We start from the raw sequence: 25913 nt of genomic DNA, 5'->3' as shown, positions 1-25913 counted from the left end.
ATGATGTCATGTGTCCCAGGCCGACTAGCAAGGTGCGAAGGTGGGGCCGCTAATGGAATTGAGCTGGAAGATGACTGGACAATGCGCCATCAGGCTGTTGTGGACCCATCTTTCTACGTTGGAAGGTCAATATCAATATTAACAGATGGTGATCTTGCAATGTGCCATGCTAGACAGATCTACGACAGATATAGAGCATTTTTTAAACGAAGTGTTTGGGGCATTTTTCATTGTTATTCATGTGGTAAAATTGAAGGCGGAAGAAAATAAGATTGTTGACAATTAATAAATAGAGGCGTGTTGAGGCAAATGGATGTCGACTGATTCTCAAAAGACCGATTTAGGAGGTGTTTTGTTGGGTCGATTTGTATTAATGAACAAAGTTGGCAATACCAGAGGTGGCAATATCAGCAAGTTTCCATTGCCACTACAAAGAGAAGTTGAGATCTTCAGAAGGATACAAAATCGTTCACATAAGCTGAACTTGGTCAGAAGGGTAGTGAATTGGCAGTTTGAGTTTGACGATGTTTCGATTGGATGGATATGATTTTTTGAATCCATTTAGTGGCAGGATGTGTAGAAAAGTATTGGAATGATTATTTTTTCTCATGCATGAACACCACCAAGAAAGGAATTTTCATTATAAATACAGCTATGTGGTGTCTTCAATTGGTAAAAAGAATAAGAAAATTCATTATCTTCTCCGAAGGTTTTGAAATGGTGAATATGATTTTTTAATAGTATAGTGCTAGAAGTTACAGTGAGCTCTTTGATACCACATGGAATTCTTTTGGGAGTAAGTATTCTTATAGTCGATGTAGTCTTGAATATGGGGAGGATAGTCGATGAAGACTTGAAATCAGTTTCTTATTAGATCAAGCCCTGCATGACTCATCCCCTATCTCTCCTCTATCACTCATTGGTAGAGGGTTAAAGAAGGAGCTTTATAGAGGAAAAGGAGAAGAAAAAGGTTGCGATTGGGGAAGCCACTAATCATCTTGGCATAGGCATGGAAGTTGCAACGCCTTCCCTTCACTTTGTGTTCCTCTATGAGCTCCTCTTTCTATTTTCTCTTATCCTAGGCATGAAGGTTGAAACTTCTCATCTAGTTTAGGGGTGACTATACTTCTTGTCAAGATCTAATTTCCCTTCCAAAAGGGAAATGCTCTGCAAAACAAAGATGATATATCTCATGGTCCATTTTAAAGTATCTACAATGATAGTGGCATAACTCAAAAGGTTTTGTTTCTACCAAAATGTAGTTAGAAATTTTGGTTCTACTTCATCATGAATGCTAGCATGGGTAGTCTTCGAGGAGACTGTGAGTAATATTTTTGTAACAAAGTCATAAGCAGTCTTATGATCTTATGATAGGTGTCTCCTCTGGCCTGAAGTTTGTTTTCTCCCTTGTTTCTATAAAAAGGAATTCAAGGCCATGAGACAGAGGTCGAGAAATTTGGTCACAAATCTTGGGGGTCGAGAAGCTTGGTCCACAAGTTTGGATCCAAACCCTTTGTCATGTATAGTAAATCTAGGTGAAATGAGTAGGCTACAATAGGAATTTGCAGAGAAAATAAAATGGATCTTGTGTCTTATTTTGTTCAAAGTTCTTGAAGGAGTTATATGTAAGATAATTTGTAACAGAAAATAACTTATTAAATGAATGCAAGCATAGTTCAAATTCATTCTCTCTAGTGCGTAACTCTATTATGTTTTGAATTAGTAAGATCAAGGGTTTTCGCATTCATTTCCTTGTTGTGATGTATGTGTTTTCTATCTTATGCTCTGATCTAAGGGGTTGGTTAAATTTATAGGATAGGATCTGTAGACTGATGGAACTTATAAATGGATTCTGATAAGTATTTTGGCTGGGACAGATAGATGAGATGCATTGTAAGGCAGTGTTATCTTAAGATCTCTAGCTATTAGATTAATGTTTTGTTCTGTTATATTTCATCTTATGTTTTACAATTTTAGTCGCCCAATGGATAAGAAGCTGGTCATGGATTTAAGTTGTTTCTAGTAAAAATTCTTTACTCATAGCTCATCAAAAGCTTGATATAAATCAATAATATCATAATATCTTTTTATTTTTGTATATGTCAATGCTTGTCAAAAGTTGTCTCATGCTCGAAAGTAGGTTGAGGATCATTGAGAGCTATCCACTCTGTAGCATTCTCCCTCTTTGTTGAGCCCCTTTTAGGAGTGAGACCTTCTGCTTTATTTTAAAGTCGTATGCAAGTATGGTGTGGAGATTGCATGAGCATTAAGGCACCACCCTCCCGTCTTTTGTAGAGCCCGAAGTGAAGAAGGGTTAGCATAATCCTTGTCATATGTTGCAATCTGGGGAACCAGCGCGAATAATCAGAAGTCTTGAAATGCTAGCAAGCTTGACTATGCTAAGAATAGAAAATAAAACCAAGTTGGGACATGGAAAGGAATCCCTCACTCTTAACATCTTTTGGATAAATGTTGTTAGTGATAAGTAGAATGAAAAAAATATGCTAAAACAAACAAAGGCGGAAGGTTTTGCGTAATCAATGAATTGAATCTTAGATGGAGGTTAATAGTTAAACAATGATTATATATTTAATATATAATAAATTACCTGAATATCAAAGAAAGAGAGAATTGTGAAACTAGGTATAATTATAAAAATCATTGTGAGGTAATATTTTAGTAATGTATATTAATTTATTTATGTCTTGTGGTTAATTTGTAAGGGTGAATAATTTTATAGACACTCCAAGTGTTATGACATGTGGAAAGTCAATCATGATATATTCAAATGCCATGATATGTCAAATACTAGTAAATATTGTGTTTGTGTCTCAAATATATGATACAGGGTATCTGACAATCATGTGTGCAAGTAAATAGTTATGAATGTGCTATTAAATTATAATGTATTGGTGTATGCTTATTGAAAGGAGTGTATGAATCAATCTATAATTATACATATTTTATGTGTATGCAGGTAGATATTGCCAATCATGTTATATTCTATGTTGGGGTTTTATAACCTCCAGTATCAACCCTCACCTTTGGACGAAGATATGCTAATGTGACTAGGGTTGAAGGGCTAGAGGCCTTCCATCAAAGTGTTATGAATTTTCCATGGATATTTGTTCTTGTGCTAGCTGGTGAACTCCCCCCAAAAAAAGTATGACTCTCTATGGACATTGTACTTGGCCTACTCACCAATAAGTAGAACCATGCTTTTTGGTTCATAGCACAGACTCACTCCTTGTGACTAGTATCCTATGCTTCAAGATACACCCTTAGGTGCCATGGTACTTGGACTCATTCCAACTATTGGTTATCAAGACTTAGTACCTCAAATTATGAATATAAGAGGCCTTCCAAAATGGTAGGCATTTGAAATCAACATGGACTACTGGTATATAAATATAGGTAAGAAAATGTGCAATAGAGAAAAGTTAGATATGGAGTTTAATCATCTTCTCCCTTGGGATAAGTACAAAAAATTAGGATAAAATTAACTTTTAATATTACATAAGATTATCCACCAAAGAATTAGAGAAATAGGATTCAAGATCATCGATAGTATGATAGGATGATAGCACACGCAACCAAGGTGCATATTAAGGAACACAAATTTGAGTAGTGATATTGACACCTTATAAGAATAAGAAGTTGAGGTTTACACATGATATTAGGAGTACTACATGAAATTATTTTATATTTGCATAGAATAATTAAAGAAAGTAACATATGAAATGCTTCAGACATATGAAATTATGCATTATTTTCTTAGCATGTATCAAGTTTTGTGGGACCATGCCTATCCTTATTTGAGATGAATTCTTATGAGATGTGTTGTGTCCTTGTTTTAGCAAACAACTATTGAACTCGTAGAAAAGTGTGAGGATCGTTTTATATGAAATCTATCTTTTGTAAGTCTTTTTTGGAGTCCTAGGGGGGTTCTTTCTGATTGGAGGTAATGGTGAGTGTCAAAATAACTTGATGACCCATTAATTATTAAAAGGAAAAAAATAATTTTTCTATTTTGACAATTGGAATTACAAGACAAATATTTATAGCAAAAAGAATTTATTTACTAACATTGCTATGATTCAGAGGCTTATTATGACCCATGTTCCGAAAAAAATCTTTCTTCTCCTAAGAGACTGTAGGGCAGTTTGAAGTGAGAATGTAGTTTTTTTGTGTTTATTGGAAAGTAGGGTAATGTAACTCACTCATGTAGTAATAACGAAACAAATTCTATAATTTCAATTTTGTAAGTACTTAAAACCATGAGTAAATTTCATGTAAGCAGATAAAAAAACAATTTTATCAAGCCTTGAGTTGAATGATGCAAAAGAAAAATGTGCTATTTCTATAACCTACCAGATTCTAGAAATCAAGAAATAGAAAAATAGAAATGAGTTTAAATATCCAATCTATTAGTGAAACACTAGCTTACACTTTTCCACAACCTGACATCATATTCATGTTGCACTTGCACCTAATTTTCTTCATGGCAATAGAGATAATAATCCTTCCTTCACCTACAAATATGTGGGTAAGAAAATAATAAAGAAACAAATTAGATTAAGTATATATCATACATGTAAAAATAGAAAGAAATAAAATACAAGAAACCCTTTGTGAAGGGCGTAGCCTAGCGAGAAAAGTTCATGCCTTAGGGTAATGAGGACAAAGATCCCCGCTCACACACCTTTTAGTGAACTGTAATAAAAAATGCATAGCATAAGAGAAAAGTTTAGATTTATCTGATGTCCTTTATTCAAAACTATATCAACTCGATCCCCTACAAATAACTGCCCAAACAATGACATTGAATAAAATTATGCTTTGTAGAAGTTCAATGAAATAGTGGAGAGCCATACGAGTAAATATGGGTCATGCCATGCATTCAAAGTTGTGGATGTGCTTCCTGTTAGTCATTGCCACAAGGGGCTTCGTGCAAAGAAACTTTCAGACAATCTTTCATGGGTCACTATCCATGTCCACAAATCTTCCTAAACCACTGGCACTGCAATCAGTCTGCAAAAAAATGATCTAATTCTCCTTATAAATAGGCACAAGAATGTGGGAAGGAATTAGGAAATAGGAAATAGAAAATAGGAAATTGGAAATTGGAAATTTGAATTGAGGGTGAGAAGAAGGTAGAGATGGAAAGTGTGTGTGTCACAAGAGTAGGAGGGTTCATTGCCTCCTGGCTTATCAAGATGCTCTTGAGCAGAGGCTACACTGTAAAAGGAACAGTCCGCGATCCTAGTCAGTATTTATTTTTTATATCTGAGAAATTGAATTTTTAGGGTTTAGGCAGAGGAGGGGAACTCATCCCCTGTATTTATTATATTTTGTATCTGTATTGATGAGGATCGATTACATGCAGATGAGAAAAAGTATAATCATCTGAAAGAGTTGGAAGGGGAGGAAGAGAGGCTTGAGCTTGTGAAGGCTGATATTCTCGACCCTGACAGTTTGATATAAGCTATCAGAGGGTGCAAAGGAGTCTTTCACATGGCTTGCCCTATCATTGAAGATCTGGTATGTCCCTATCCCTTTCCCTTGCGTGTTTAGCTGAGGAGTTTTACTGGTCTACACACTTAATATTTTAATGGCCACTTCCATAGGCACAAGTGTTGCAGGTGGCTGTGAAGGGCACTCTAAATGTGTTGAAGGCCTGCAACGAATTGGGAGTGAAGGGTGTAATCCTTACGTCCAGCATCAACACCATTTGCCTCGACCCTAAAGGGAATCTACAAGCTATAGTCGATGAAGACTGTTGGAGCAACCTTGATTACTGCATTGAAACCAAGGTCACAAACTAAAAGTTAGTTATGTCACAATCATAACTAAAGAATCTACATTTTGCCCCTCTTTAAGACAATTCAGCTCGTTGCGTTGTTTCAAATAAAGTGATTAACAAATATATGCGTGAGAGATTGATTGAACAAATTGTGAGAAGATTGATCTCTTGATAGATTATGGGAAAAGATATTAGATGATTGAATATTGCATGAGTGATTATGTTGAGATGCACATTTGATGAAAATGCACAACTAAGAGGTATAACTGAACAATTGATGGAAATGAGCAGTATAGCCGAATTGATAAGTTGATTAAGTTGATTCAGTTGATTAAGTTGATTTAGATTGATGCTAGCACAAGACAAGTTGATCCAATAATTGATTAATTGATTGATCCAGGGGCGAGGACATTTGAGAAGCAAGTTGATTGATTTGATAAATTGATTGATAAAGAGATTAAGAGACATGTATCATTTGGATAACGCATTTGATTGATCTCTCTGAAACAAGGAATCTATGAAGAGAATATTGAAAGAAATGGTGGTGAGAAATGATTGATGTTAAAGATAAAAAGAGATGAAATGAAGAAAGAAAGCAAGGAAATGAAATGATTGAAGGAAGGGATGAAGGAATAAAAGAACAATTGATGAGAGAGATGAAGAAATTATGAAAAGAATGAAGATAACGAGAGAGGAAGATGATGAAATAAATAAAGATGAAAATAAAGGGAAGAGGAAGCGATGAAAATTTATGTTCTTTTAAAGTGTTTATATCATCATCGATCTTATTATGACAAAAGGATGAACTCATCTGGATATGGATTAAACCCAAATGAATCATATCGGTCGTATATAGGAAGACACATCAAACAATGAAGGAATGCTTTAATTCACATTAGATGCACACTTCCTCGATGATCAAGTAGACAACCATGTCCTAAGAGTGTCTAGTAAGAATTTGGGGACTTGATGTCCATTCAAGAATCAGGTCTCCCAACCCTCGGATAGGGCTCCCCCTGTCGTCGTAAGGTTTGATATATCTCACACAATTGTGGATACGTAAGGAGTTGACAAAATGGACAAACACCAAGAAGTGGAAGGCTTTTGCCCTCTGGCCAATTTATATAGTGGATCGAATTAAAAGCATCACTTAGGTTGTCCCCTCTCACCCAACCCTAATGGCTTCTCGACTAGGCCCTCTAAGCATAATAACAATTTCTCTTTCACCGAGGATCTCGAATGCAAGGGGAGAGAATACTTTTCTTATTATCTTTTTGGGATCAACTAAAACAAAAATATGTGCAAATACACCAAACACATCAAACACTTGTTCTTTTTAAGCACCAAATCAAAATGTGATTTAAGCTAAAATAAAAAATAGTTTGTTTGAAAATCACAATTTCTTCGACAAACATCCTGCACCACACAAGTTAGCAGTTTAAAGATATGATCTTTGACAAGCGAAAATGGATGCCTTGCCCAAATCGTTAGCCCTACAAGATTAGTACCAATAATAAAAAATCCAACTTTCTCACAAGTCTATTGATACAATCAACAACTAACATGAACTCCAAGGCACAAACTAAGAACTAACAAGGGTGAAAAACCAAAAGACTACTATTAAATGAACACAAAAGCCCCATTAAGAAACAAAAATAAAAAAACTAAAAACAAACCAAAACAAAGAGTCTAATAACCAAACCAAAACATAGACTCGACTAACCAAACAAAACAAAGAAATAACTAACAAACTAAACAAAAAAACCAGAGACTAACTAACAAACAACAACAAACAAACATAAAGACACTAACAAGAGCTAACCAAAGAAAGGCGCTAACAAAAGCTAAAAAAATTTTAAACAAAATAAAAACTAATAAAGACTACTAACACACAAACTAATAATACTAACACACTAAGAACTAACAATCTAGTAATTAATATAACAAAAATTACTAACAAAGATCAAACAAACACAAAAATTAACAATACACAAAAACTAACAAATAAAAGAAAACCAACTAACAAAGACTAAAACAAAACGAAAAAAAGATAACAAAGACTAACCTTGAATAAAATAAAAATAAAAACACAAAAAGAATAAAAGATACAAATAAAAAAGAACAAAACAATCAAACGTAAAAACAAAAACAAAAGCAACTATCAAACCAAGAACAAAAAACAAACTAAAAGCTAACTATCAAATCAAAAACAAAAACAAACTATATACCTACCGAAAAAATCAACAAACAAACTAAAATTGAATACAAAAGGACATGAGAACTGCCTAATAAGAATGCCTCAAAGAAATGTCATGCTCTGGAGATGCACTGGAAGACATGCATACAAGATGTGAAGCACAGGAAAAGAATGCAAGGACATTAGAGAATTCCACATAGACACAAGCTAGACATATGTCATACACTAACAATATACAAATGAGAAGAATGCAAGTAAGTATCTCCCACATAGATGTTGTTATAATATGCTTAAATATCTAAAAAAATATTTCAATAAGAGAAACCTTGCACAAAATTCAAGAGACCAAATATAAAGAAACAAAAGGCATTGTTTTCCTCCCCTCCTTATTAAATATGGTTACATATATAAAATAGAAGGGTTTCAAGTAGTTTATGTAAACAATTAAACTGCTTAACAAAAGTTCTTTAAGCATGTAAGATAAGGATATAAAATAACTTTTCTTTTGGTAAATTGTGCATACAACTTTACAACTGCCCTATCTAATCTACACCAAACCAGATAATATAGCACAATTAAATTTATAGAAAGAGTATGAATTTTGTATATTGATTGTGGTTAATCCATCAATGATCAAATGCATTTTTCCACAATGCAAATATGCTTTCAATATTCGATCTATTCAATAGCCTACAAAATAGACTATAAAACGGTGAAAATAAATTGAATATGGGATCCATTTGGGGAACACAATTCAATTTAAGAAACCAATGGTGCCAAGGTCATCTTCTTAAAGGTTCAATCACTATAATTTTTCCCATTCGTACAAGCACAAACAAAGTAAACATATAGAGTGATGATGAGGATATTTTCGAGAAATCACGCACAAGAGAAGCATTGGTTACAAAATCTTAAGTATATTACTAATAACTAATGCAACACTCATAGAGTAAAGAGAATTTACCTTAGGAACTGCTTTTAATAAAATTCCTAATAAAAATGATACTTGCTTGCCTTATTAACTTATTTGAATTCATAATACAATTAGATATTTCCCACTTGTTCTTAACCCTAATCAATGTGCAAGTATTAATAGGCATGTCGATATGGGAAACTTCTAAGCAGTATTACAATAAAATGAGTATTAAATATGGATTGAAAAAGCACTCTATTGTGGTAGGGCGTGAAGTATGCAATAGGGTGAAAAACATACAAACTATACTATAAATTTCAAACATGTGCACAACAGAAAAGGTCAAACACATTCCTTTTAAATTTATTGCATGGAAAATACATTTTCTTGAAATTTGTTGAAGATTTATTGATGAATCATTTTTGTGAAGAGTGAATATTTACATAGTGTGACACTTTTATAAAGAAAAAATACAACACAAATATAAATTCGCAACCTAGATTGCCTAAAATTGGTGTGTATTTTTAAAATTTTAAGATTATGTACAGTAAAGGAATATCAAACTCTTAATAAAGTGTACATACATATATAAAAAATAAATTAAATTAGTTAGATACATATTTTGATAAATTAATGATCTAATAATTTTAATTGTTGATTGTTTATTAGTGAAGAAAGGTCACTAGGATGTCACAAAAAATATAGCAACTTATTTGTTTTCCCTAAGTTTCGTCCTCTTTAAATAATTTCAAAATCTAGTGCATACAAAAAAAAACTCATTTTCGATGAATTTTAATTTTTTAATAATTTTCTAAATTAAAATTTCACTTGAAGCTTATGAAATCCCTAGCCCTTTGAGTGAGTTTCAGTTCTAGGAAGTTAAATAGTGATTATGGGGCCCAACAAGGCATATGTTGAAATTAGTATGATCTACAAAATATTTTTTTAGAACACTATTGTGCTTAGAATGTGATAGACATCAAAATTTATATCTTCTATTAGATAAGGTAAACTTTACAATGACCTTTACTATTGTGAGAAGAATTGGAATCCATGGACATTCATGAGTAGATAAAAGCTCACTCGAAAATCAAGCATCTATTGTATCTATTAAAGGTAGAGTGTTTGCTTATGTTTAAGTAATTACATTAATAATCAAAACTGATTTGGTGCTCAAAGAAACAAAAAAAATACCATAGAGATAGAATTCATATCCATTTGTACATTCTGCATTTCTTACTCTCTAACATTCAGAAGGTTCCGATCTTCTTCAACTTGCCTCTACAAAATTATTGTATTCTAAATATTCTTGTTTTTCTATTTTTGTATAATTCACTTCACAAAAACAAACTAAATGATGTGAACTCTCCAACTCCTTACTATAAAATCTCTCTTCCAATATTAGCCATCCCAACTTACAGATTGTTGTGATTTATGAAATGTAACAATCTAAAGCATTAAAATGTATCACTCTCTTTCTTTGTCATTTCTACCTGTAATTACATAATCAGTGCTTAACATGTGCAATTTGTCAACATAAATTAGATTTTTCAGTTTGTTTTTTTGCATCATTCCTATTCCAAAAACCTACATGCTCTTTTTCCCACATTTAATTAAATTTGAGGAATTTTTTAGGATAGACAAAATCACCACTACTTCCCAATATTCATTGTGGTGCAGGAGCACCTAGTTTTGAGTACAAATTCTTCATTTTCATGTGTTTGTTCATAGTTTGGTTTGAGATGGTAAATAAGAGTCTTCTCTTAGGTCCTCATATGTTTTTGAAATGTTTTGGTAGGTTGAATGTCCTTAGGACAATGCATTCGCTCAATTTTGGCTTGTAAGCCTAAAATGGCATAATCTTGCATTTTGATGTAAAATGCCTTGAATATCCTTGTTTGTAATTGGTAAATGTTAATGTAATGGTATTTAGTCATCCTAGATGGTTTGGAGGAGAAAAAAAAGCATGTAAGGGAAAAATGCACTTTTTGGCAAAAGCTGTCGAAGTTGCTTGACAACTTTTTGCAACGTTGAGCAACTTTTTGCATTTTTGTGCAAAGGCTTGGTTAGGAAACCAATGGAGAGTTAGTTAGGAAACAAATGGAATATAAATTCCCTAAGAATGAATGTAATGAGGTTGTTCAATGCCTAGAGTATATTGGAATACAAATTGGAGTCCATTTTTTAGTTTTACCTTGTGTTTTTCAAAGAATTAGAGCAGTAGTTTGTACTTAATGGATTGATTGCATTGTTGTTATTTTCTTATTGTTTTTTAAATTCTCTTATAGTGCTTAGGAATAATTTTGATTAGTTTTTGTGCAGGTTTAAATTGAGTTGTTAATTTTGTAAGCTCTTAGCCTGAGTAGGGGTCTGAGAGGCCCAAACATGGTTCCAACTTGAAGTCCTTTGAGTTATTCTCAATAACCCTTTAGAATAGAGCCATGGAACCTTTGTATAGTGTACATATTCTTTATTTTATTTTTGAGTTCATTGAAAGGCCAATGAACATAATTTCCTTGGCAAGCTCAGTGATCGCTCGATTAGGAAATGAATGAAATTATGCAAGTGCTTTTAGGGATGAGGAGGGTTGGAAGTGCAGAGTATTTGGAATAAGAAAGTGGGGTGTGGCAGAGCATATGTGTGAGTTTGGATGTGTGTTAGATCAATGAAGACACCAAACCCTTAGAAAAAGACCAAAACAAGCCTAAAACCACCTAAAACAAGCATTTCTCGAGTTCTGTACTTGTACGGTCATACTGAGATTTCTATGTCATAAAATGGAAATTTCTCCCAAAAGGGTATCCTAATCATCATATATTTTGTGTGGGTCTTTGGGGAAATTATGATAAAATCCACAAAAACCGATTAGGTAGGGCTAAATGGGGCTCTAGGGCTACTAGGGCTAGAAAATAGGGAAAGGAAGGAGTGATAAGGAAATAAATCAACCCCATACTCAAAACTAGTCGATTACCATTGGAAAATATCATAAAGAGACACTAAAACCTCTATAAGCATTTGTTAGAAGTTTGAGGGTGTGAGGTTAGATTTACCCTTGGGAATCCCAACCATGCCTGAGCAACTAGTGAGCACATCTTGATTGGGAGCACTCCTAGAGAGTTGAGATGTCTAAATTGACTAGTAGCCTAGATGAACAATGAAGGGAGCCCACTAGGACAACACATGACTTCCTTTTAAAAAGCATTGACTCTCTTTGAGTATACCTCCCCATCATAGTGGTATTAGAGCAACCAAGATTTGGGAAGATGCCAGTACATAACAGACACTAAATCGGTAGGAGAGAATAGTCTAAGGATGGTGACCAATACAGATCTAGAAAGGAAGGTAGAAGACCAAGAGGAATAAAATAGGCTCCTCAGAGAAACATTACTGCAACTAGAGATCAAACTAGATGCAGTTGAATGTAAAACTGAGAAAGTGATAATCAAGGTCAATAAGGGGAAGGGTAAAGAAGTTGTAGAAGAGGATAGGACACCTGAACTGGACCCTATTCTACCTGAAGAACCTTTCCTTAAAGTAATCAAATCTATAGGAGGAAAATCCCTAGAAGGAGTGCCAATTTTTTGTGGAAAAATGGAGCCTGAGGTAGTCTTGGAATGGATAGAGGAATTGGAGAATCACTTGGAATGTGATGGAATTAGTGAGGCACAAAAGGTGAAGGTGGCCAAGTCTAGATTGAGAGGGGCGGCATTGACTTGGTGGAAATTTATTCAAGAAGAGAGGCAAAAAGAGGGCAAGAACCCCATAGCTACTTGGAAGGGCATGTTAGCCAAGCTGAATGAGGCATACATCCCTGAAGATTATGAGATCTAGTTGCAAAAGAGGAGACAAAATTTGAGACAAAGAGACTTGGATGTGAGTAGCTACACTAAGGAATTTCAGAAGTTGTGTTTGAGATCCAAGGTAGTGGAGGATGAGAGTATTAAGGTAGCCCGATACTTGAATGGCTTGAGATGGAATATTCAAGAGGAATTAACCTTGTTATTCCCCAACACCATGCACAAGTGCTATCAGTTGGCACTAAAAGTGGAGGAAAAGAGGAAGAGGAAACAAGAACAAAACAACAGAGGCAAAGGTAGGGGAACAGATGGCAAAGGCCAGAGAGGTAGTTTTGGTGGAAGAAGTGTAGACCGAAGATCCCAAGGGGAATCCAAATTGGTTGAGAAAAGTGGGGATTCCAATAGCAAGAGCAACTATAGAGGAAGGGGATCTAGCAACTCTAGTAGAGGAAGGTCTAGGGGATTAGGAAGAGGGTCCTATTTTTCCACCATGAAGTGCTACAATTTCCATCAACTTGGACACTCGGCCTATAGATGCCCTAAGAAGTCTTCTTCATCCCAAGGAGGTGAGAGGAGAGTAAATTATGCTTAAGAGGATGAAAAAAACATGAAAGCATTAGAAGTAAGTTTGGATTCAGAGGTTGGAGAGAACCTCATGATAATAAGAGTCTTTATTAAAGAATCAGTTAAGGAGGACCCTAGCCAAAGGACATCCTTGTTCAAAATAAAATGTAAGATCATGGGAAAGGTATGTAGAGTGGTGGTGGATTCAGGATCCAAAGACAACATAGTGTCAGAGGAAGTGGTGAGTAAGCTCAATTTCCCAATATTACCACATAGTGATCCTTATATAGTTACATGGCTCAACAAGGGGCAGCATGTTCTTGTAAATGAACAAACTTGGGTGGAGTTCACTATAGGAGGCTACAAAGACAAAATCTTGTGTGATATCTTGCCCGTGGATACTTTCACCCTACTCTTAGGTAGGCCATGGAAGTTTGACAGAAAGGCAATACACCATGGAGAGAAGAATGCTTATACATTCCAAAAGGATGGAACCACCTACAAAATCATGTCCATAGGAGACCAAGTAGAGGGAAGATCCAAAGGTCCTAATGTGTTGTTGGTTGGTGAGAAAGAGTTCATTAACACACTCAAGGATGGAGAAAGAGTGGGGTTTGTCATTGTTGTAAAGCCAAAAGAGGACAACAAGGAGAAGAGGGTGAGCATTCCTAAAGAAGTGCAGGAGGTCCTAAATCAATTTGAGGACATCATTAGTGATGGAACACTAGCTACATTGCCTCCTCAATGTGCCATAAGTCATCTTGAATTGACTTTATACCCGCAGCTTCTATGCCCACTAAGGCAGCTTATAAAATGAAACCAGATCAGAACAAGGAGATAGCCAAGAAAATACAAGAACTCCTAGACAATGGACTAATAAGAAAGAGCATCAGCCCATGTGTAGTACCCACCATTTTGGCTCCAAAGAAGGGAGGTACTTGGAGACTTTGCACTGACTCTAGAGCCATAAACCGGATTACTGTCAAATATAGATTTCCCATCCCAATAATTGAAGACTTGATGGATTGTTTGGGAGGTGTTGAATACTTTACCAAGATAGATCTCAAGAGTGGTTACCACAAAATCAAAATAAAGGAGGCTGATGCATGGAAGACATCCTTCAAGACTACAAAAAAACTCTATGAATGGCTTGTTATGCCATTTGGACTCACAAATACCCTTAGCACATTCATGAGACTCGTGAATGAAGTACTCAAGGACTACATTGGGAAATTTTTTGTTGTTTACTTAGATGACATATTAATTTTTATCAATTTTAAAGATGAGCATCTTAAGCATATAGAAATTGTCTTGAGTAAACTTTGTGATGACCAATTAACCAAAAATTTGGAGAAATGTGAGTTTATGAAACAAGAGTTGGTGTATCTTGGGTTTGTAGTCTCAAGAGGTGATTTGAAGATGGATACCTCCAAGGTGGAATCCATAATCAGTTGGCTCACACCTAGGACAATAAGTGAAGTGAGAAGTTTCCATGACTTGGCTCAGTTTTATAGAAAGTTCATCAGAGGGTTCAGTGAAATATGTCTAGTTTGTATGGACAAGGGAGGCATAGAGAGGTTTTAATCTCTTGAATACAAACGTGGCTACTCAACTGGTACTTATCCTACCAAGATTTGACAAGCTCTTCACCATTGAATGTGATGCAAGCAACATAGCAGTTGGAGTAGTTTTGAGTCAAGACAATAGACCGGTTGCCTTCCTCAGTGAGAAACTCAATGATGCAAAGAAAAGGTATTCCTCCTATGATTTGGAATTGTATGCACTTGTCCAATCTCTTAGGAAATGGAGGGAATATTCTAATACTAAGGAATTTGTGGTTTACACTGATAATCAAGCTCTTAGCTTTCTTAATTCTCAAGAAAAGTTAAACCATCTACATATTAAATGGGTTGAGTATTTGCAATCATATACCTTTACCATTAAACACAAGAAAGGACAATATAATAAGTTAGATGATGCATTGAGTAGGATGTTACTAACAGTGCAAGAAGTGTAGCTTAAAAGCATTAGAGTGGATAGTTTCAAGTAATTGTATGAAGAACATGAAGACTTTGTTGTTGCCTATAAGGTTTGCCAAGGGTTTTTAAACCATTTTCAAAGTGAATATAATGGATGCAAGAGAAGCATAATGGATTCTTGAGTGGACATTTTAGTTTGAACAAGACTTTGGAACTTGTCCAAAGGTTCTACTTTTGGCCTAAAATGCAAAGAGATATCAGAAGATATGTGGAGAAATGTGTGGTTTTCCAAAGAGCTAAGGGTTCATCTTCCAATGCTGGTCTTTATCATCCTTTACCTATCCCCAATCATCCATGGGAGTGTGTAAGTATGGACTTTGTTGTTGGTTTGCCTAAAAGCAAATCAGGTTTTGATAGCATCTATGTTGTGGTAGATAGGCTTAGTAAGATGGCTCATTTTATTCCATGAAAGGTCACTCATGATGCTAGCCACATTGCTCACTTGTTTTTCAAAGAGGTTATTAGAATTCATGGTTTACCTATTAGCATTGTGTCAGATAGGGATGCAAAGTTTATTGGTCATTTTTGGAAGACTTTGTGGCAAAGATTAGGTATTAATTTGTCTTGCAGTTCAGCCTATCATCCCCAAATGGATAGCCAAACTGAGGTGGTCAATAGAAAACTTGGAAATCTACTTATATTCCTAACAAAAGAGTATGGTTAAGCTTGGGATTAGATCATCCATCAAGCTGAGTTTGCCTACAATGATAGTGTGAATAGTTCCACCGGTTAAAGTCCTTTTGAGGTGGTGTATGGCATTCATCCTAGAGGATTTTTGGAGCTCAAAGATGTGGGAAAGATGGGATAGTAGAGTGGATGTGCCTTAGACATGGCTCAATCAATGCAAGAGGTTCATGAGCAGGTTATGACAGCCCTATTGGACACTACTCAAAGGATCAAGGATAAAGAGGATGAGAAAAGAATAGATATCCAATTTGTTGTTGGTTACATGGTGATGGTACATTTGAACAAGGAAATACTTTAGAAAGGTTTCCCTAGCAATCTTCAGATGTGGAGGATGGGTCCTTGCAAAGTTTTGGCCAATTATGGCAATAATGCATACAAGGTAGACTTACCGGGTGATATGGCTTTGTCACCCATTTTCAATGTGGAAGATTTGGTGCAGTATAAGGGCACACTTATAAAATAAGATAGAAGAGTTTTAGAGGTCTCTCAAGAACTTCCAGACCTGCCCTTACCAGCTGCACCTATTCCCCAAGCCGAGAAGGTGTTAGATTCTAGAGTTTTGAAGAAAACAAGGCATACCGCCTACATGGAGCACTTGGTCAAGTGGCAGCACCTTCTAGCGTCAGAGGCTACTTGGATACCTGAGGTAGACTTCTCTAAGCATGGAGTTCCACTTTCTTTTCTACCTCAACGAGTCACTTGACTTATTTTCATTGGGGGAGTATGGTGCAGGAGCACCTAGTTTTGAGTACACCTTCTTCATTTTGGTGTGTTTGTTCATAATTTGGTTTGAGATGGTGAATAATATTCTTCTCTTATGTCCTCATATGTTTAAAAAAAAATTTGGTAGGTTGAACGTGCTTAGGACAATGCATTTGCTTAATTTTGGCTTGTAAGCCCTTGTAAGCCTAAAATGGCATAATCTTGCACTTTGATGTAAAATACCTTGAATAGCCTTGTTTGGAATTGGGAATTTTAAATTTAATGGTCTTTAGTCATCCTAAATGGTTTGGAGGAGAAACCAAAGCATAGAAGGCAAAAATGCACTTTTTGGCAAAAATTGTCAAAGTTGCTTGACAACTTTTTGCAACATTGAGGAACTTTTTGCATTTTTGAGCAAAGGGTTGGTTAGGAAACTGATGGAGAGTTAGTTAGGCCAAAAATGGAATATAAATTCCCTTATAATGAATGTAATGAGGTTTTTGAACGCCTAGAGTAGATTGGAATACAAATTGGAGTCCATTTTTTAGTTTTACATTGTGTTTATCAAAGAATTAGAGCAGTAGTCTATACTTAATAGATTGATTGCATTTATATTATTTTCTTATTGTTTTTTTAATTCTCTTGTAGTGCTCAGGAAGCATTTTGCTTAGTTTTTGTGCAGTTTTGAATTGATTTGTTAATTTTGTAAGCTCTCAGCCTAAGTAGGGGATTGAGAGGCCCGAACATGGTTCCACCTTGAAGTCCTTTGAGTTATTCTCAATAACACTTGGGACTCAAGCCATGGAAGATTTTTACACTATACATATTCTTTATTTTCCTTTGGAGGTCATTGAAAGGCCAATGAGCGTCATTTCCTAGGCGAGCTTAGTCATAGCCCAGTTAGGAAATGAATGAAATTATGCAAGTGCTTGCAGGGATGAGTAGGATTGGAAGTGAAGAGTGTTTGGAATGAGAAAGTGGGGTGTGGTAGAGCATATGTGTGAGTTTGGAGGTGTGGAATATCAAGGAAGACACCAAACCCTTAGAAAAAGACAAAAACAAGCCTAAAACCACCTAAAACAAGCATTTCTCAGGTTTTGTACCTGTACGGTCATACTAAGATTTATCATGTCATAAATTGGAAACTACTCCCAAAAGGGTATCCTAATCATCAAATATTTTGTGTGGGTCTTTGGGGAAATTGTGAGAAAATCTACAAAAACTAGTTAGGTAGGGCTAATTAGGGCTCTAGGGCTACTAGGCCTAGAAAATAGGGAAAGGAAGGAGCGATGGGGAAATGAATCAAACCCATACTCAAAACTAGTTGATTACCCTTGGAAAACATCATAAACACCTACTAGAACCTCTGCAAGAATTTTTTAGGAGTTTGAGGGTGTAATGCCTTACGAGGAAACCCCAAAGGGATTAAGCTAAAACACAAGAATTGAATACAAAATTTTATTTTTTAAAATTTGAACATAAAAAAATTATACAATGAGATATCATAAGATCAGATTACACAACGGAAGACTCAATTAACACCTAAAGAGTTTCCCAACGTGATTACTTAATTTAACACTTAACTCAACTCACGCTAAATAATCCAATTAAGTTGATTAACTTAATGACAAGATAATACTTTGAACAAGGGTAAATTCTTTCGGTATGATAAAAATATAGATAACGTGATAAGGTTCATCCATTGAGGTTAAAAGTATAGATAAAATGATTAAGTTCATCAAATAAAATTTAACCATACATTACGTTCAAAATTTTCATTAAAACATAAGTCATGCATCTAATTTCATAATGTAGTTTAATTTCATCATAAGCTAATGAATACTTTCCATGCATATTTAATTGCATTATCAATAACTAAATACATTCTATTATTCAAAACTACATTCTTTCATGATCCAAATTATTGCATTTAATAAGATGACTATATACATGCATTTAAGATTAACTTCACCTAATCCACATTATACATTTTAACATAATGTCATCCATACATGCTAAATTAAAAAGGAAATATAAGAACATAACATCACATAAAACCGAAATGATATTAGAGTTCACCCCTAGTGGGCTACATCTCCGGGTCTGCTCAACTACAAGACCCCTCTGATAATAAAAATAATGAAGAATACATAAGGTCACCTCATTTACAATCCTGCCATCAAGGCGTACATAAAAAAATAATACATATGACCACATCGGTCAAATAAATACATGAATGATCCCAGAATAGGAAAGGATTCAACTGAACATGATAAGAAGCAAATACAAGATCAACTGGTGCATCCGCAAAACTAAATCTTTGCAACCCATCATAAGAAAACCATGGTCTAACACAAATATCAGTTTCTCACAAGGGCACAAACAATAGGATGACTCCTCAACATTGCTTCTATCAAAGACAACACAAAAACACACTAGCAAACATAACGGACAAGTGTCATCACATAACTTGGTATGGTTACCATTGCAGGTCTTCATAGGTTCCAGCCCATCCAAGCCTCATGTGGACCCACACATCCTTTTGTGAAGACAAGGTTGATGGTTTGCCATTTTAGGTGTTCTCACTACATGCCGAGTCTGTACTAGCACTCATCCCATACGTGAGGCATAATTAACTTACTTAGTGATTCATTAACTAACTCTCTAATATGTTATTAGGTTATCACTTATTTAGACACACGTTCGATGGGTTACCCAGCAACCACTTTGGGTACGGCCCCCAATTGAAAGCCACTTTCCCAAATGACACTCTAGAATATACTCGAACGAACTCCTAAACCAAGGAATACACAAGGTCAAGCAAACAGATTTCAATATGGTAGGAATACCCACTTGGTCAAACAAGACTTCATACGAGGTGCACTGACTAACGATACTCTAACTAGAGACCTAACCAACTATGGTCAACCTTGAACCAACATTCGACACCCACATAAAGGATATGACCGGATACAACACCATCACAAGAAAACAATCAAAACTCGAGATCAATGATATAAGCAAGTACCCAAATAAACATGCGACAATATCCAACAATCAAAATCAAGGGCTTGCCTTTTCTTAAGAAAATGCGAATACAGAAAATTAAGCATGCATAGGCATAGATTGGAAAAGATAATCTTCTTTCCTATTGTTTACACACAACAATCGATCTAGTTTTCTAAAGGATCTAAATTTGATTGTTGTTTGTCTACCTCGTCTAGGTACAGGTCGTTCATGGTTTTCAAACTCACTAAGTTCATTTGCATCATAACATTAATATAAATACTTCCTCATGAGTTTTCAACCAAAATTACATTACTACAAATATTTTATACGTAGAACACCCAATGATATAAAATCAAATATTTAGTTTAATAAACTAAAATATAATATTTATCATTGAAAATAAAACATCATTCTTATTCTTTTTCAAAATAAATAAACCACTCTCATATCTGTAAAACAAGCATATACTTTCAAAAAATGGAAATATACATTACAAAGGAAAATTAAAATTGATAGTCATTTCCTTAGTAAACCGATACTTCCTTGCATACATAGAGGAAAGTACAAATTAAATATTAATTTATATATATATATATTAATTGGTGATTAATAAAATATATACAATTAATAATTAATAATAAAATTTACAAATTAATTATTAATTAATATATATATTAATCCTAGATTAATAAAAATATATATATTAAATAATAATTAATAATAAAAATTATATCAAAAACCTTTTTTTTTAATAAAATTAAATTTATTAACAAAAAAAAACTTTTAACAAATAAAAAAAAACTTTATATTCTATTTAAAGCCCCCCCCCCTTGTGAAACCCACGGGCCCCACCACGTGGTTCCCTCTCCCTTTGGGAAGGGGCTGTGGGGACCATGACATGGTCTCCCCACAACCATGGATGTGCGGAGACCATGCCATGGTCTCCACGCCATGGCTCTCCCCATGGCTTGGGGAAGCCACAACTCTCCCTAACTATGGGTCGAGGCCATGGCTCTCCCCCCAAAGCCCCCAAATTAACGTTGTTTAGTATATATATATATATATATATATATATAAAATTTTATTTATTAAAATTAATAAACAGAACACCAGTCTCTAGGCATTCTCAGACCCAGAAATTTATATTCTTTTTTTTTTATTATTCTATTAAAACAAAAACCTTAAATCTGCAGTCTCTAAGACAATATTCTGAGAATCAGTTTCCAGAATATGAATTGTCAATTTATAAACCCAAATATATTTCTATATATAATAAAAAAAAATTTAAAGTCAATGCATTTTCAAAACCTTATAACCTAGAAAATGGTAGGGAGGATGAAACATAATCAATCTATTGGAAATAAGAAATCCTAGCAAGCTAAAATTGGGGAGAAATTAACCAACATATCCAAAATGCTCAAATCTGAATATTTTTTTTTGACAAAATTAAATTGTGAATAGCCAACCCCCAATGTTTTTATTTTAAAACAACCTGAGCAAGCAAAATCTAAACTTGAGGTTGGAAAAGAAGACAAAGAGAGTTTGGATTGGAGATATAATTACAACTCTTTCATTTTCCCCAAAGAGATGAGAGTTTTAATCTTCACAAACAGATTTCTATAAATTCCAAAGCAATTTCTTTTAAAGAAAGAAGCCAACAAAATAAACCAGAGATCTGCCTGATTCAGTAATCCTGGAAGAGATTTTGATGAAGAGCCCAACCTGCAAGCTCAAGAAATCCTTTCTTTTGCAAAATCCCCAAATTTTCAATCCTAAAAATATTCCCCAAAAATAATCCTCCCAATATTTTTTGAAAACCTAGGTTAAATGGTAAAAGTTTGACCAAAAATTCAGTTTTGGATTTAAAATATTTTCATTTAAAATAAAATCTCAAAAATCATTCTTTCAAACTATATCAAATATATATTAAACTTTCTTTTCTAATTAAAATTGATTTTCTTAAATAATTGAAATCAACCTTTCTATTTCGAAAATGCCAAAGAGATTAAATTAATACTATTTCAAATAAATTTAATCTTTCCTTTCAAAAGAACATAAACTGAATAAATTCATCATTTAGATTAACCATTTAATTGAACTTGCTACCAGCCTGAATTGAGCAATTCTAATTAACGATTAATCGCATAAAAGGGAACCTATTTAATTTAGTCCCTTAATTACAATGTGTAAAAACACATTTAATCAAATTAAATACTAAGGATTAAATAATTAGTTAAGCCACACACAAAATACGCAACCCAGGAAGGCCAAACAAATAGATGACTTGCATATGCAACCAAAGGGGATACTGACGAACGACTGATGACGCTCACTTGAGCATGACTAGGGTTGAATGAGGGTCTTACGACCACCTAATCCAATTTCTAAAGGTTAATGAGGAGCACTCAAACCTGCGAACCGAGGTGGAGGCGAACCTCGCACCCATGTGGTACTGTACCTACAATCTCCTGCAACCAAGAGTCATGCATATATATATATATAATAAAAGTGTTAGCCCACGATTAATAACATGAATTAGGAGAACTAATAAACTTACATACGAATTGATGCAAAAACCACATTAATAGGTGCGCACAATAGCCAAAACATCTGACTATAACATTATAACATGATAAACTAACCAAGGTCAAACTGAGATTAGAATCTGATTAGGATAGGGGTACTACAGAGTGTGTGAGGTTGGATTTACCCTTGTGAATCCCAACCATGCCCGAGCAACTAGTGAGCACATCTTGATTGGGAGCACTCCTAGAGAGTTGAGATGTCTAAATTGAGTAGTAGACTAGATGAACAATGAAGGGACCCCACTAGGACAACACTTGACTACCTTTTACAAAGTATTGACTCTCTTTGTGTATACCTCCCCTTCACATTGTCGAGAAGAAACCATTTAACCACATGTATGTTGTTTTAATTTTTTTATTTATCTCATGATTTTATGATCACTTCCTGTTTTGTAGTGTGGATTCCCAAAATGAACTTACATAGACATATGCTCTTTAATTTTTTATGCATTAACATAGTAAATTTGTCGAATCATCCTCCAAATTATTACATTATCCTCCTTAGATAATCTATTTATATTTTTAATATTTCAAATAAAATTCAAACATGCAAATGATCATTGTACATCTAGAAGTAGTTGAAATGGTGGGAAATTAACTCTATTTGCAAAGTTTACATTCATCTTTAAAAATTTGGGGCCAAATTGCTTGGATAGGATCACCTAGCACCCTACTCCTAACAGTTAGAGCGATCAAAAAGGGTAATGAATAGGGTATTGTGCCAATTTTACAAAAATGATCTTGAAAATGAGCACAATCAAGCATAAATTAGGTACAAGCTAGGCACAAACTCCAAAGAGGGTCCAAACTGAGTGGAATCACAAGTACATAAACTAGGTACAAGCTAGGAACAACTACCAAAGTGGGTCAAAACTAAGTATGAAATCATAAAGAGATAGAATTTACATGTTCACTACAATACTAATCATTCATAACCATATCATTAGTGTGTGCAAAATTATGTGTCGATCAAATTAAATCCTAAAATACATCAATGAGACTAAATATTGAAAGTAAATTAAGAAAATCAAACTCAAATTTTGCCTTCTCATGAGTGTCCCATTGTCCTCTCTCTCTAAGGATTCTTCAAGTCATTTTTTCTCTCAGATTTTATGCACTTGGATTTCAGAATGACAACCTAGAGAATGAGATTATAGTCAAATGCAAGGAAATCCTTCCTACACTATATGATGATGAGGTAGATGATATATAAATTAAGATCTAGATGATGTAAAAATGCTTCTATATTGATTTATACTAATGATAATGCTATGAGAATGAGAATGCTAAAAGATTGCTAGCATGATTAATTGTAGAAAATGATCTATTCTTCCTAAAATGCTTCTAGACTCTAGCTAGCTCTTAATTTGTGCCAATGAGGGCTTATTTATATATATTCCAAGGCTCGTGTCCTACATGGCAAAGATGGACGATTGAGATTTGATTTGAGGAAATGAAGGGCACGAGATGGAGAAGTTAGAGACAAAAGTGGATCTTTTTTCTTTAGGGGGAAACAAGTGAAATGTGGAGGATGGAGAAGAAATAACAATGCCAAGTGTCCTTAATTGGTTGCAAATTTGGTGAAGATATTTGATTAATTAAATATTTAGGAATATTTAATTTCTCAATTTGTTGCAAATGCCATGTGTCCCTTTTAGTTTGTCGAATTGGTTGAAGATAATTGATTAATTAAATATTCAAGAATATTTAATTTTTGAGACACATGTTGATGTGGCAAACTTTATGTGGCATGATAGGACAAGTTCATTAGATGATGTAGAAAAAAATTAAAATAGGAAGAATAAATGCCATGAATCATATAACTAAATTAAAGAATCTATTTATAGATAGAGGAATTAGACATTAATTAAATAATTTGTATTCAATTAATTTTTCTCAAGCTAATTTTTAAGTGTGTACAATTAGCATTTGTTAGATCTACTTTTGTGGTCCCCTAACTAAGCACTACTGAGCATGAATTAGATATAAGATAGGAACAAGTACCAAAGTGGGTCCAAACTAAGTGCAAAATTGTGAAGGCATATAATTTGTGATGCTATAGTAGTAATCATTCCAAACTACATTAAAATTTCTTAGATTCACTTTGGTGAGTAATTTCTTGCAAAGAGACCTTAAATATTTGTTTTGGGCAGAAATAATCCTAGAGTTTACAAGTATTTTGAAATTAATTTTTAGTTGGTATTGCGTAGAAAGTAGGAAAGGGAGAGTTGGCATGAACATTCCGAACCCAAGTGAGTTGACTGTCCGAAATAGCTTCACGTGTTGAGTTGTGCACCGAATTAGAAAGCGCTAGGCAGTGGCATTATAAAAATGAGGGCGTGGGTTTCAGTTGGGCGGCCCGTTGTAAGTAAGACGGTGAGGCGTGGATCTCCGTCCAAGTCCACAAATCTTCCTAAACCACTGCCAGTTTGTGAATCTTCCTAAACCACTGGCACTGCAGTCAGTCTGCGAAAACATGATCTAATTCTCCTTATAAATAGGCACAAGATTGTGGGAAGGAAATAGGAAATTGGAAATAGGAAATTGCAAACTGGAAATTGCAAATTGGAAATTGGAATTGAGGGTGAGAAGATCAAGATGGAAAGTGTGAGAAGATCAAGATTTGTAAACTGGATATCCATCCATCCATCCAACAATTATTGTTAAATTTATTTTCCGTGTGTTTCAGAATTGGTATTGCTATGCAAAGACGGTAGCAGAGAAAGCCGCGTGTACGCATGCGGAGGAGGTGGGTATGGAGTTGATAAGGATTAATCCCAGTATCGTCTTGGGTCCTCAGCACTGCTCATGTTTTGAAATATTTAACTGGTGAGCTATTATTAAAATTATCCCTTGAATTCCCACTTCCCTCTCATGCTCATGCTCATGCTCATTCTATTAGATTAATTGCTTTGACGTTTTAATCCTTCTAGGCTCGGCCAAGACATATGCAAACGCAACTCAGGTTTACGTGGATGTGCGAGATGTGGCGAGAGCGCATATATTGCTCTACGCAAATAACACTGCCTCTGGTCGATATCTGTGTGGAGAAAGAAGCCTGCACAGAGGACAGCTCCTGGAGCTGTTAGCACAACTCTTCCCACATTACCCACTTCCTACCAAGTATGGATTCTTATCATTGCCATTGCCCACTAACTTGCCCACTAACTGTGAATTTCTATAACATGTTTTCACAATCTTCCCCTTCTCTGCAGGTGTTCAGACCAGGAAAATCCAAGGAAAGTGGCATACAAATTCAGCAATCAAAAGCTGAGGGAATTGGGTCTCTCATTTACGCCCATAAAGGACTGTTTGACTGATACGGTGGCCAGCCTCAGGGACAAGGGATTTCTTACCTAGACCTACAGTTTGAACAACAACAACGACAATGGAATTACACCCTGCTGCTACGGACATTCATTTTTTAGCTTCTCACATTATTATTCTCATTCTCACTCAATACTTGGATACTATAGCATTCCACATCTCATATTGTACAGCATTACACAATCTTCACTTCAATGCAACAAGGCCTCCCAGTCAAATAATTTTTATTGTTTCCTTGCCATAGGACAGAAAAATGCATCATTTAATGGAACGGTCCTATATTTATTCTT

General features: G+C 34.8%; 1 pseudogene; it reads left to right on the top strand.

Moving 5' to 3' along the window:
- LOC131059796 (cinnamoyl-CoA reductase 1-like) lies at positions 1-25656 on the top strand (annotated as a pseudogene).
- The last annotated feature ends 257 nt before the right edge of the window (positions 25657-25913 follow it).

The sequence above is a fragment of the Cryptomeria japonica genome, chromosome 3, assembly GCF_030272615.1.
Source record: "Cryptomeria japonica chromosome 3, Sugi_1.0, whole genome shotgun sequence".
In the NCBI taxonomy this organism is placed as follows: domain Eukaryota; kingdom Viridiplantae; phylum Streptophyta; class Pinopsida; order Cupressales; family Cupressaceae; genus Cryptomeria; species Cryptomeria japonica.
The sequence above is the reverse complement of the archived record's forward strand: the minus strand, read 5'-3'. Positions and strand labels throughout refer to the sequence as shown.